The sequence below is a fragment of the Myotis daubentonii genome, chromosome 20 (genome assembly GCF_963259705.1).
Source record: "Myotis daubentonii chromosome 20, mMyoDau2.1, whole genome shotgun sequence".
Classification (NCBI taxonomy): Eukaryota; Metazoa; Chordata; class Mammalia; order Chiroptera; family Vespertilionidae; genus Myotis; species Myotis daubentonii.
The window spans coordinates 17,253,506-17,268,327 of NC_081859.1; the positions used below are offsets into that span (position 1 = coordinate 17,253,506).

At 43.5% G+C, this 14,822-nt stretch overlaps 1 pseudogene and 1 gene segment (V, D, J or C); both read right to left on the minus strand.

The window, feature by feature from the left end:
* The window catches only part of LOC132222663 (Ig heavy chain V region 1B43-like), a 150,306-nt gene that overhangs the window by 15,727 nt on the left and 119,757 nt on the right, over positions 1-14,822 (minus strand).
* Positions 7,127-9,251, minus strand: LOC132222604 (SRSF protein kinase 2-like; annotated as a pseudogene).

Below are 14,822 nucleotides of genomic sequence, written 5' to 3' on the forward strand. Positions count from 1 at the left end.
CTGCTGTTCATGGACAGACAGTTACTGGGCATGTGAGTTTAAAGCTTCCTTCCACCCTAGCTGGTTTTGCTCAATAGATAGAGCATTGGGCTATAGATAGAGAATAGTTTCAGGTTCGATTCCAGTCAAGGCACATGCCTGGGTTGTGTGCTCGATCTCCCATAGGGGGCGTGCAGGAGGCAATCAATCAATGATTCTCTCCCATCATTGATGTCTCTATCTCTCTCTCCCTCTCCCTTTTCTCTGAAATCAATAAAAATATACTTTTAAAAAAGCCTCCTAGAGTGAAGGCCTAGAAGGAAGTGTAAGGCATGATAGAGACAGCTTGTATCATTGTAGGAATTACCTAAATAAGTATGAATAGGAGTTTGTTAGAAATAAAAATATGAAAGATTACCCGAGTAGGGATCAAGAGAAACTAGGAAAGTGTCATTGCAAACTGGTGGGAAGGGGATCCCTCTTTCCTACATGCACGTTCTCACGGTGTCTCTGTTCTAGACCATTACTATAGATCTCACACCTTCTGAGGTCCAGGGGTCTGTACTTGGACATCTTTGTGATCCTTACTCACGTGATCACACCATGCATCATCCAAGCTGCATAATTCATTGGGGTCACATTTATGAAATATCTGAACCCTTACAGGGAAGAGTGGACACCTCTCACTGGAGGAGCCATGGTCATGGTGTGTCTGTATGTGTAGCCATCATTTCATTGGACCAAATCCCTGTCTAAATCTGTAGTTGCTGTCCTTTTTAAGTGTGTGATTCTTTAAAAAAAAAAAACAAAAAAAAAACCACTGTCTTGTTTGAAGTGTTACATAAGTCTCCCCTTTCTCCTATCAAGCCTCGTCTACATCATCATCAATATCATCATTATCACCATCATCACCATTTTCTTACTTAAAATTGTTCTTCTCATTTTCTATAGACAAGCTGGTTGTCCACACACAATGACTTTTTATAGGAAAAGAAAGCAGGCGTCTTCTCCTTGGCTGTCATTGGGAAATTGAAACCCCAAAGGCCCAACTCTAAGTTGACACAAGGCCTTCTAAAAACTGGTGACCTTGGAAAAAGTACAGATTCCCACAGACATTGGAACAGAGAGTTACTGTTGTACAATTTTATTATCACTATCACCACCTCCACCACCATCACCAACAACATCATCATCATTATGATCACCTTCATCATCCTCATCCTCATTTTCTTACTTATAATTATTCTCCCCATTTTCTGTAGCCCTGGATTTTGAATACACATAATGACACTTTATTTCAACTTTTGCACATTTTGTATAGTTGTTAAGAAAAATATGTACCCAAACCCTATTTTATTTTTGCTTGACTGCTGACAACTGATGCCTTATTCTTGCCTCTTCTCCATCTGACAAACAGGAGAAATCTGATAAGAAATCAGGGTTTTGTCTTCAGATGTCATTGGGGGATTGAAACCACTCAAGCCCCTGGAAACAGAATTCATTCCCTCCCCCATCTCTTTGAAAATAATAGAGCAGAAAGCCAGTCTCCTTTCCTGATTCCATCCAAGCAGGTCTGACCAGATGAAGGGCCTTCCCTGTGCTTCCCTGAGCTTTGAACTGTGTGCATAATAAACATCCCATGTCCCCTTGTGTGTGTATTTGTCATCGGCCTGTACATGTGAACCAAGCTTCTGTGGGTCCATATGCTTCTGCCTAGTGTCACCTACTCTTGATGCTATGAGCATGATGACAAGTCAATGATTGTAACCACCGTGAATTCTTCATTTCAGGCTTTCAGATCACATGCCTCTGGTGTCTGCTTTCCAACACAATCATGTCCTGCTACTGGCTGGGACTCTGAGCTGTGTGGGGCTGAGCTGCACGGTTGAGTCAGCAGAGCCTCTGGTTGTATTTATCTGACTTGGTTCAGAAGATTTGATCATTAATTGGTACTTGGCACAAGAGCATCTGAAATAGACTCTCTATGATATTTGTCCATTTGAAGAAGTTATCTCTGTTTACAACAGACTTTTCTAACTCAGAGACTTCAGAGGTAAGTGCAGAATCAGGAATGCAGACAGATTCCCTGAGGGAAACTGTGATATGAACAGGAAACCATACAGGAAACAGCCCAAATCTCCAACTGCACCTGCTGCTGGGATGGTCCTTCTGTTCAGGGACCCTGAGTGCCCCCTGGTGGTCACAGCCTCTCCTGCAGAGAGGTTTGTGTCTGGGCTCACACTGACTTCCTCTCACTTTGTGTCCCTTGCACAGTAAAATGTGGCTGTGTCCTCAGCTCTCAGGCTGCTGAGCTCCATGTAGGCTGTGCTCGTGGATGTGTCTCTAGTCATGGAGACTCTGCCTTGGAACTTCTGTGCATATTTTGTGTTCCTATTGTTAGGGTAAAACCACCTCATCCACTCATGCCCTTGCCCTGGAGCCTGTCACACCCAGTGCATCCAGTAGCTGGTGAAGGTGTATCCAGAAGCCTTGCAGGAGACCTTCACAGAGGTCCAAGGCTTTCTCACCTCAGCCCCAGACTGCACCAGCTGCACCTGGGAGTGGACACCTGTGGAGTGGAGACAGGAGTGGGTGGAAATCCCCCTTGACTCTCCCTTGTCCTTTCCTTAACCCAGGACAGGAGCCCCTTACCTGTAGCCATGGCCACCAGGAGGAGGGTTCTCCAGCTCCAGTCCATGGTGAGGGGCTGTGCTGTGAGCACTTCTGTAGTGGAAGGTGTGGCTGTGGGTGATGCCCTCAGGGCACAGACACCACATTTAACCTAGTCTACCCCCTCTCTTTTGCATATTCATGAGGCAGAGTATTTCATAGCTGAGGTCTTGACCCCACCTGAGAGAAGGTGGATGACACAGGCACCATGCTCAGTGGTAGACTGAGTCTTCAGGTCCTCATTCTTTTTAAAAAAAATTGTATCTTCATTGTAGAAGGTATTACATATGTCCCCTTTTATCTCCCAATGACCCCTTTTAGCCCACCCCACCCTCTGCCCATGGCCTTCACCAGCCTATTGTCTGCATCTATGAATTATACATATATGCATAGGAGTTCTTTGGTTGATCTCTCCAGACCCTCCCGCCCTCCCCTACCTTCCCTCTGAGATTCCACAGTCTGTTCCAAGCTTCTAAGTCTCTGGATCCATTTTGTTCATCAGTTTATTTTGTTCATTAGATTCCATATATGAGTGAGATCCTGTGATACTTGTCTTTCTCTGACAGACTTATTTCACTTAGCCTGATACTCTCCAGGTCCCTCCATGCTATCTCAGGGCAAGAGATCCTTCTTTTTTTATATAATATATTTTATTGGTTTTTTACAGAGAGGAAGGGAGAGAGTTAGAGAGTTAGAAACATCAATGAGAGAGAAACATCGATTAGCTGCCTCCTGCACACCACTTACCAGGGATGTGCCCACAACCAAGGTCCATGCCCTTGACTGGAATCGAACCTGGGACCCTTCGGTCCACAGGCCAATGCTCTATCCACTGAGCCAAACCAGTCAGGGCGAGATCCTTCTTTTTTATGGATGTACTGTAGCCTGGTATACGGAATCCCTGCATGAGGTTGGGGGAGGGGGTGAGGGTGTTCTAGGCCTGGCCTTTTGGGGCTTTCCTTCCCCTGGTTGTCAGCAGCTTGCCCAGCTCCCCTGCTGACACTGCTTGCCATCTGTGCAGCATTGCTTACCCTCCCCCACCACCCATTGCCTCCATCTGCTGGACAGGCATGGGGTGCCATCGCTTGGCTGACGTGGGCCTCCCTCTGCAGGGCAATCACTGGCCACCTGCCACAGCATTGCTTGCTGGTGGCCTGGTCCTCCCTCTGTGGGGAAATCGATGGAGGGGACCCCCAGATCCATAGCCCTGCAGAGGGAGGCCCTGCCCACTCGCCTCAGCACAGCCAGTAGGGTGGTCTGGACCTCCCTCTATGGGGTAATGTTGGGGCGATGGCGGGGCCCCTGACCAATTGCATCTCACCTGCCTTGGCTGGCCTGGCACCGGTGCATGTCATAGCATGGTCATCCGGAAGGTCGTCCAGACGGTCTTTCTGCTGTTCAGTTTGCATATTACGCTTTCATTATTATAGATAATAATTTGTTGTATAAATATACCACAGATTTTTTATCCACTCATCTACTGATGGGCTCTTGGTCTGTTTCCAGGTCTTAGCTATTATAAATTGTGCTGCTATGAACACAGGGGTGCAGACATTCCTTCTGATTGATGTTTCCAGTCCCTTAGGATATATTCCCAGAAGTGGGAACACTGGGTTAAATGACAGTTCCATAGTTAATTTTTTGAAGAAAAACCATATTGTTTTCCATAGTGGTTGCACCAGTCTCCATTCCCACCAGCATTGTACCTGGGTTCATTTTTTCCACATCCTCAAGTGCTCCACACACAACGTGTTGGTTTGTTTATGATGATCATTCTAACAGGTGTGGGGTGATACCTCACTTTCTTTATAATTTGCATCTCTTGGATAATTAGTGACTTGAGCATATTCTCATATGTCTCTTGGTCATATGTATGTTCCCTTTGGGGAAGTGTTAATTTAGGCCCTTTGCCCATATTTTAATTGGGTTGTTTGTTTTCCTTTTGTTAAGTTGTATGAGTTCCTTATATATTTTGAATATTAACCCTTTATCAGATGTATCCTTGCCAAATATGTCCTCCCATACAGTGGGCTCCCTTTTCATTTTGTTGATGGTTTCTTTTGCTGTGCAGAAGCTTTTTATGTTGATGTAGCCCCATTTGTTAATTTTCTACTTAGTTTCCTTTGCCCTAGGAGATATACCTGTAAACATATTGCTATGAGAGATGTCAGATTTTGCTGCCTATGGTTTTTTCTAGTGTTTTTATAGTTTTCCAACTTACATTTCAGTCGTTATCCATTTTAAGTTATTTCCTGTGTATGGTGTAAGTTGGTGGTCTATTTTCATTTGCTTTTGCATGTATCTGTTCAATTTAACCCCAAAGCATTTGTTGAAAAGTCTGTCTTTTTTTTCCTACTTTTATTTATTTTTTATTTTTTTATTAAATCTTTATTGTTCAGATTATTACATTTGTTCCTCTTTTTCCCCCCCATAACTCCCCTCCTTCCAGTTCCCACCCCACCCTCCGCCCTCACTCCCAACCCACTGTCCTCATCCATAGGTGCATGTCTGTCTTGACTCCATTGTAAATTCTTGTTTCCTCTTTTAAATATTAATTGTGTGTAATGGCTTGGGTCCATTTCTGGGTTCTCTGTTCTATTTCATTGGTCAATATGCCTGTTCTTTTCCCAGCACCAGGCTGTTTTGATTATGGTGGCTTTTGTACTATAACTTGGTACCTAGACTTGTGATCCCTCCAATTTTGTTCTTCTTTCTCAAAAGTGCTGTAGCTATTTGGGGTGTTTTTTGGTTCCATATAAATTTTTGGAGTGTTTGTTCTAGCTCTATGAAACATGCTGTTGTTATTTTAATAGGGGTTGCATTACATCTGTAGATTGCCTTTGGTAACATGGACATTTTACTGATGTTAATTCTACCAATTCATGGACACTGTATATTCTTATATTTGTTTATATTTTACTCTATCTCTTTTTTCAAAGTCATGTAGTTTCCTCAATACAAGTCTTTTACCTCCTGGGTTAAGTTTATTTCTAAGTATCTTAATTTTTTTTTGTTGCACTGGTAAATGAGATTGTTTAGTTTCTCTTTCTCACAATTCATTATTGGTGTATAAAAATATCATCAATTTATTGGTGTTAATTTTGTATCCTTGTATCCTGCCATATTGCCAAATTCATTTATTAAATCTAGTAGATTTTTTGTGGAGTCTTTAGGGTTTTCTATGTACAATATCATATCACCTGCAAATATTGACAGTTTTACTTCCTCCTTTCCAATGTACTGTCTTCTTTCCTTTTCCAATTGTAGAACTTCCATTCTGCCAGCTTTCAGGCTATTCTGATTGATGGTTGTTCTGTATTTTAGTTATTATTTTGATGTGATTATGGGAGGTGGTGAGTACAGGCATTTACTTATGCCACCATCTTGGTTCTTTCAAAGGCTCTATGTCTGATGATTCATCCTGAGGTGTTATGGTTCATCCCTCTCTCTTCTCCTGAAAACTTAGGGGAAAATGGAAGAGAAAGCGGGATGCCACCATGTTTCCTGCAGGTGGGACATTGAAACCACATAAGCCCCTCTGTGTGAAGGACCCTCCATGACCCCATCTTCATCCACAATAAAACCCTGAACCAGTGTCCTAACCTGGGGGATCCAAACATTTCTTTCCTTTTTGTTCAAAAATATATTTTTCAATGATTTCAGAGAGGAAGAGATGGGGGGAGAGATAGAAATATCAATGTTGAGAGAGAGCCATGAATCTGCTGCCCCCTGCGTGTCCCACACTGGTATTGAGACTGCAACCTGGGCACGTGCCCTGACCAGCAATGGAACTGTGACTCTCAACCACTGAGCCATGCCACCAGGCAGCCATTTCTTTCTTTCTTTCTCTTTCTTTCTTTCTTTCTTTCTTTCTTTCTTTCTTTCTTTCTTTCTTTCTTTCTTCCTTCCTTCCTTCCTTCCTTTCTTTCTTTCTTTCTTTCTTTCTTTCTTTCTTTCTTTCTTTCTTTCTTTCTTTCTTTCTTTCTTTCTTTCTTTCTTTTTTTCTAAAATTGGAGTTCCCATCCTATATTTAATGGGAATTAACATTTACAGGGTGCATTGCATTTATATATCTTATAATACAGGAATGATTTCCCTTTGCCAGAAGATAAAATTGTAAATTTTCTGCTATTTCTTGGTTCCAACTTGATTTCTTAAGATTTTAAACTATATAGTATTTGGCTAAAACATTTCTTAATAAATAGTTACAAAACCTCCCAAAACACAAGAAGAAAGTATATTTAAAAAAAACCTGATGTTTGGATGTCACACAATGCCAGAAACAATGCTTAGAGACGTGGTGTTGTTCCAGAAGAAAGTGGGTCAGTGAGCTAATAAGCTGAAGATAGAGACTACCCTTCCCCAGGATCATATTGCACAAAGAAAAATGTCAAACGACAGTACCTCAAAGCAAAATAAAGGTCTGAGGATGAAGCCAGTTCACTTGTAATCATGTTAAAAGGATGAGAGTCACCATTTAGACCCAATGTACTGGAAAACATTTGCTAGCTCAGAATACCACATTTGTAAAATCTACTAAGAAGTCAGCCAAGGATGCCGAAGGCATTCGCCAGCAGAGGCTTGTTTTTCTGGAACCATTTCTAACATAGGAAATCTGTAAACTGTGCAGCATCTTCATGGGGACACCCATACTTTTCCACAAGTACATCAAGCATCAAGGAGGCTCCAGGGCTTCAGCTTGGTGATGTGCCGCAGTTCTCCTCTGCGATTGAAGAATTTCCTAGAGTATTTTCCAGATAGAGCAAAGTGCCCTGGGATACTGCATAGCAGTTCTATGATATGGCCTATGTGGTCTTCCTCTATGGAACAGTCCTCTCCAGAACGCGGTTCAAACAAATAATCTCCCGTCATCAGCTCAAATGCCATACACACCGTGCTCCAGGTGTCAGCAGGTGTGCTTTAACCTGCTCCTATTAAAACCTCGATGGATCTGTAGTGACATGTCTGAATGTCATCTGTGAAGTGTTTATGTACCCAACAAGCATCTCACAGGTCAGCAGTCTTAACTCTAACTTTATAAGTGTTCCATGGATCCAGAGGATTCACCAGTAAGTCTGCTACCTGTGTTTTGTTTGGTGGCAAATCCCCAGTGCTGGAGGCCAAAACCATCCTGCTCTTGTCTTGGGATGGGCTGTTTTCCTCCTGCTCAGTAAGCGGGACTCCTCAGAATGTGCGGAGCCACAAGCCACAGGTTCTAAGGGCCCAGAGGACAATGAGGTGGAAAACTCTGGAAACTGAGACTTAGGAATTTTATGCCATCCATTTGGCAATTTACCATTGAATTGTTCATAGGAGCTGGTATATGTGTAATCACTTTCTGCGTTTGGCTCATCAAGGTTATACTCCTCGGGGTTTGGGCAATCTTCTTCATCATTGTCTTCATCATCCAGCTGCTGCTCTAGCAGGAACGGGCCATTCCCAATGTGGTCATTGGTTTTAGGTGATTCTATCCAGGTGGGGTCTATCTTCTCAAGCTCCTGTCCACCATCGTCTTCATCCTGCTCAATGTTTTCTTTCTCAGCATCTTCTTTCTCTTCCTGGTCCTCAGCTTCACTGTTGTTAAGCACAGGCTCTCCCTCAGCAGCCTCCTCTAGTGCTTCTGTTTTTAGTTTCACCTCTGGGCGGTATTCATCATCTTGCTCCTTGAAAGGTATGGCTGATGTGACATTTTCTTCTATTATTTTCCTTTTGGCTTCACACTCCAATTCTTCCCAAAAGCAGGTGCGTTTCCAGCATTCACCCTGCCTTTTCTGCTGCTTTTTTGTTTTTAGAAATTTCTCCTATAGGTTTATGCTGTGGAGCCGTACTCACAGCAGTCCCTGAAGGAGGAGGACCACCGGCTTTCTGCCACTGTGTAGCCTCAGCTGCCATTCTTCTCACATGTACATCATCACACACATAAAGATGTCCTCTGGCTTGATGTCAGTATGAATGATCTTGCATTTCCTGTGTAGATAATCTAACCCCGGGAGTACCTATCAAATGATAATCCTCACAAAACATAAAGGAAGGCCTTGATAGTTGGACTTGATAATCCATTTGAGGAGATGGTGGCCAAGCACTTCGAAGAACATGCAGACAAGGATTCCATTCATACATGAAATCTTGAAGTCATCAATTAGCTGTACTACCATGTCTTTACTTGGGTCACTGGAATCACTTTCTAGAACACATTTGAGCAATTTTATTTAATCCAAGGCTGTCTCTGCATAATGCTGGGCACTTTTCACAAATTTCATTGCAACAAATTTTTCCCCTGCATGTCCCAGCACAGCCAGACAGTAGAGAAGTGTCCCCATCCTAGCTTCCTAGTAACATGATACTGGCCATTGAAAAGGTCTCCATTTTCACAGGATGGTGGCCACCTTTGCATTAGTCTGTGGGGTCCTCCTGCTCCTCATTGTCTGAACCCAGGATCTCCTCAGCTGACTCTGGGGGTGTGGGGTCTAGCAGAAGTGGCTGTGGTAGCTGAGGTGGTGGTGGAGGAACTAAGGGAGCATTTTGTTGAGGCTCCAGCCTTTCTGAAGAGGACAACTTCTCAGAGTTAACTGACATTAGCAGCTCAATCTTCTGCTTGATTTCATTTCCTTTACTCAATCTGCACGACAGCTTATCATCCACCATAGTATTCCCAGTAGTCACTCATTTTTATTTTTTCGGATGCTTTCCTTTCAGCCTCTGCTTTCAGGCCTGAATTTCCAGCACTTTCCTGGAGCTCTTTCCGACACAGGAGAATTGGCCAGGCAGCCATTTCTGACTCTGAAAAGCCTGCCCTGCTTGCAATAGATGTGTTTGTGATGTGATAAACCTTTCCAAGGGCCCTCTGTGTGGGGAACATCATCAGCCTAAACACCATTCCAAGTTATGGTGGGTCCCTCTATATCCTCCTGATGGTGTCACCTGCTATTGGTGCTATGAACATGATGACAAGTGAATGAATTCACCAAGGGGTCCTTCTTGGCTAACCTTGGGATCACATCCCTCTGAAGCCTTCTGTCCAGCACAATTGTGTCCTGCTGTTGGCTAATGAGACCTGAGCTCTGCTGCACTTTCTAGTCAGCAGAACCTCTGGTTAGATTTAGGAAACGTGAGTCAGAAGATTAGACCATTAATTGTCATTTTAGCACAAGAGTGCCTGAAAGAGACTCGCTGCCTTTTGTCCACATGAGAAAGTTGTCTCTGTTTACAACAGACCTTTCTAACTCAAGAGACGTCAGAGGTAAGTGCAGAGTCAGGAATCCAGAGGTTCCCTGAGGGAAACTGTGACATGAAGAGGAAACCACACAGGAAACCAGCTCAAATCTCTCTCCAACTGCACCTGCTGCTGGGATGGTCCTTGTGTTCAGGGACCCTGAGCGACCCCTGCTGGTCGCAGCCTCTCCTGCAGGGAGGTTTGTGTCTGGGTTCACAGTGACTTCCATTCACTTTGCATGTCTTGCACAGAAATACACGGCCATGTCATCGAATCTTAGGTTGTTCATTTGCAGAAACACCGTGTTCTTGGCATTGTCTCTGGAGATGGTGAATTAGCCCTTCACAGAGCCTGCATAGTATGTGTTGCCACCACTCCAATTAATGAGTGACACCCACTCTAGCCCCTTCCCTGGAGCCCGGAGGACCCAGTCCATGCCATAGTCGTCAAAGGTGAATCCAGAGGCTGCACAGGAAACTCTCAGAGACCTCCCAGGCTGCACAAAGCCTCCCCCAGACTCCACCACTGCACCTCACACTGGGCACCTACAAACACAAAGATGTCCTGGTCAGGAAACTCTCACACGTCCACTGTTTTTCTCATTCATACCTACTCACATGCACAGTGTCTATCATTCTCCATAAATTGTCTCTGAAAACAGCCACAAGGAAAACCCAGCTGAGCCCAAACCCCATGGTGAGTGGTCTGTCTTCAGTCCTGGCCAGGGAATGGGAACACCTGGGGATCCCAGGGCTGGGCTCCTGTCCCAGAGCTGCAGGGTCAGGGCTGGGCTGGTTTTTATGAGCAAACTGGGCCCTATTTGCATGTCCTCCTACTATATAGAGAGAATTGGGGTTGAATTCTGACATAAAGGACATAGTCCCAGAGTGGTATTTGTACAAAGGTGCTGTCTGTTATAAATTACTCCCACATCCAGGCCTGTGCCCTCCCATAGGACCCAACTGCTCAGAAAATCCATACAAATACACAGGAGAGAAAATTCTCACAAAAAGGGAAGGTTTAAAATGAGAGATGCTGTAGACAGGCACTAGTAATGTCACCCAAGAGAAATCAACCCTCACAATCTGAGAAAGAAGTAAAAGTCCAGGGGGTTCCTGTTCAGGAGATGGGAAGTTCCATTTGACACTGTTTCCCCTACAAAGTGATCAGAGGATAAACTGAGACCAGAGTGTGAGCCTAGAGCCAGTGGACCAAGTGTTGGAGGAGAGAGGAGCTTCTGTGTTGATCCCTCACAACAGAAGCATGAACTATAGACTCACAGACAGAGCTCCTGGGTCCTATTCCTTCAGGGGAGTTTGGTGCTGGGCGTGTAGCAGCTGCATAGCCTCCTTTGTGGTGTTTACTCTCTAGACTCTGTTGTAGATCCAGTTTCATACATTTGGATATAGAATTTTCATCATGACCAAGTGTGTTTAGATAGGTTGTGGGTAATGGTTTAGTAATAATTAGTTTGAAAATCTTGTCATTGTGATCCTGATATCTGGATGTGACTCTTGGGACCACCATCACCATGTCCTGGCTCATCTTCAGGTCTCCTGTCTGTGACCCATCAAGGGGTGTCCATAGACGGATGGACCTGTGAGATAGGTGCTGGTGGATGAAGGGGGGCAGGTGGGTTTTACAGGGTCTGCTCTGCCCTTGATGCTGTGGGAAGAGCTGGAGAGAGTCGGCAGGGCTCTGGCCATGGAGATCACGGTCTCTGAGAGATCTAGGAGAATGTAGACAGTGGAAGGCAGCTTGGGAGTTTCCTTCCTTCTGAATTTTGGAAATATTTTTAGAACAAAAGGTGTTCATTTTCCTTTAAATGTCTGGTGAGATTCACCTATGAAGTTATCTGGTCCAGGAATTTTCTTTGCTGGGAGGTTTTTGATTCCTGCTTCAACTTCATTACATTAATTTGGTGTATTTAGATTTTTTGATTGTTTCTGATTCAGTTTTGAAAGGATATATGATTCTAGGAATTTAGCATTTTTGCCCATGTTGTCCAATATGTTGGCATACGGTTGTTCATAGTAGTTTATTATTAACCTTTCTATTTCTATGGTATTTCTATGTTGTTCATTTGCAGATACAACATGTTCTTGGAGTTACCACTGGAGATAGTGAATTGGCCCTTCACAGAGATGGCATAGTTTGTGGTACTTCCATCACCATTAATGTATGAAACCCACTCTAGCCCCTTCCCTGGAGCCTGGTGGACACAGCTCATCCAGTAGCTACTGAAGGTGAATCCAGAGGCTGCACAGGAGAGTCTCAGAGACGCCCCAGGCGGCACCAAGCCTTCCCCAGACTCCATCAGATGTACATCACATTGGACACCTGCAAACACAGGCATCTTGGTCAGGAAACTGTCACATGTCCACTCTTTCTTTCACTCATGTCCACTCACATGCTTAGTGTCTCTTGTTCTCCATAAATTACCTCTTAAAATAGCCACAAGGAAAACCCAGTTAAGCCCAAACCCCATGGTGAGTGGTCTGTATTCAGTCCTGATCAGGGAATGGGAACACCTGGGGATCCTGGGGCTGGACTCCTGTCCCAGAGCTGCAGAGTCAGAGCTGGGCTGGTATATATTAGCATAGGGGGCCCTATTTGCATGTCCTCCTGCTATATAGAGAGCTTTGGGGTTGGATGATTACATAAAGGACATAGTCACAGAATATGACATGTCCAAGGGTGCTGTGTGTGAAGAATTACTCCCCACATCTGGGCCTGTGCTCTCCCCAGTGGACCAAAAAGCTCCAGGAGATCTGTACAAAGACCCAGGAGAGAAAATTGTCATAAAAAGAAACAAAACAGTAGAGCTTTAAAATGAGAGATGCCTTTGACAGTCACCAGTAATGACAAACAAGGGAAATCAATCCTCACAACCCGAGAAAGAAGTAAAAGTGTGGGAGTTTCATATTCAGGAGGCAGGTAGGTCCATCTGACACTGTTTACCCTACGAAGTGGTCAGAGGATAAACTAAGACCAGAGTGTGAGCCTCGAGCCAGTGGGCCAAACGTTGGGGGGAGAGGAGCATCTGTGTGTGTCCCTGGGAACCAAAAGCATGAACTTTAGAGACACAGACAGATCTCCCAGGTCCTATTCCTTCAGGAGAGTTTGGTGCTGGATGTGTAGTGGCTGCACTGCCTCCTTTGTGATATTTATTCTCTAGACTCCCTTGTAGATCCAGTTTCATACATTGGGATGTAGAAGCATCTCAGTCATGACCCGGTGTGTTTAGAGGAAGATGTGGGTAATGATTTAGGAATAATTAAGTTACGTTCTAAAGATATTATTATTGGAAACTGATGTTTGCATGTGACCCTTGGGACTGCTGTCACTATATCCCCATATGATAGGGGTCAACTGGAACTTGCACCTGACTCAGTGCTACTTTGGAGAGGAAGCTACATGGGAACATGATGGGGGATTAACCAAGACCGAGGACACACACATCCAGGATCATTGTTTCATTAGGTTGTCATCTCCTTGTTGTTTAGCAAGTTCACGTTTTCTTCCCTCACTTCCCTCTGAAACAGCCCCATATATTTCCTCATGAAGACACTTAGCTGAGAGTGTGCAGGTACACAAGTCATTTGTGTGTTGTGTTGGTTTTGTATCTTACATTTTTCCTGAATTCTAGTTCTATTAGCTTCTCATACAGTTTTTAGGGTTTTGTATTTACAAGATCATGTCCTCTGCATACAGATAAGGAGAAACATTTTAACTTGCTTCTTTCTGATTTAGACATTTTAAATATCCTTTTCTTGCCTAATTGTTCTGTGTTGTGATGTAAGAAGAAAAGCTTTGATATTTTCTCTGTGTAGCATGATGTCACTTGTTGGCTTCTCCAATGTGATCTTTAGTATATTGAGATTCATCACTTCTACACCCAATCAGCAACAGCATTTAATTCTAAAGCGATTTTCAATTTTAAAGGCTTCATTTTATATCTACTTATATGATGGCATACTTTATCCTTAATTATGTGGACAAGATGTATCACATTTTCTGACTTACATACCTTGAACCATCCATGCATGCTAGGCCGGTATTCCACTTGATCGTGGTAAATGATCCTTTCAGTGTGCTGTTAAATTTCCTAGTATATTGTTGAGGATATTTCATGTATATCCATCAGAGATATTGACCTGCCATTTTGTATGCTTTTATTTGGCTTTTACATGAGTGTAATGGTCACCTCAATAAATTTGTTTGGAAGTCCTGCCTCTTTTTTTAATTCTTGGAATAGCTCAAGAAGAGTTGATTAAAAAGTTATCAATTCTTATTTGACATTCTGGTAGAATTCACTCTTGAGTCCATTTGTTCATTAGATCTAATTTGCTGGTATGTTTTCACTACCACTTCAATTATTTTTTAAAATTTGTGGCAATCTAGCCAATTTGGGTTTCAGTTCCTAATTTCAGCACCTACTAGGTGGACTCAGAAATACAACTGTTGATCTTCACAGGGTGTGATCAATTTTGAAATAATAGTTGTTTGCAGACTACATATTTATTTCATCTGGCATCCAGAGGATGAAATATAACCAAATTTTTATATCGGATTCATAAAGTACAGTGTGTAGATACATGAACAGTTTTATATCACTGTTCATGGGTGAACAAATGTCTTTTCCAAAAACAAGTGTGTGACTGTGTGTATGATGCTGTGTGTGTGACTGTGTGTATGACAAAATATCTATGTGACTCTGTGCTTCCTGGGAAAGTAGCAAGAGAATGATATGGATGCAGGGTGTCCCATGGACAGCCCCTGGGCTTCCTGCATGCTCCGGATGCACATCTCACCACAGTGAAGCTAGAAAACCTTGGATCCAGGAAGAAAGCTGGAGGGAGGAGTTTGTTGACTCTGAGGCACATCCCAGCCGCAGAGTCACCTGTCCCCACTCAGCTCTCATGCTGTTCATTTGCAGATACAGTGTGGGGTTAGCACT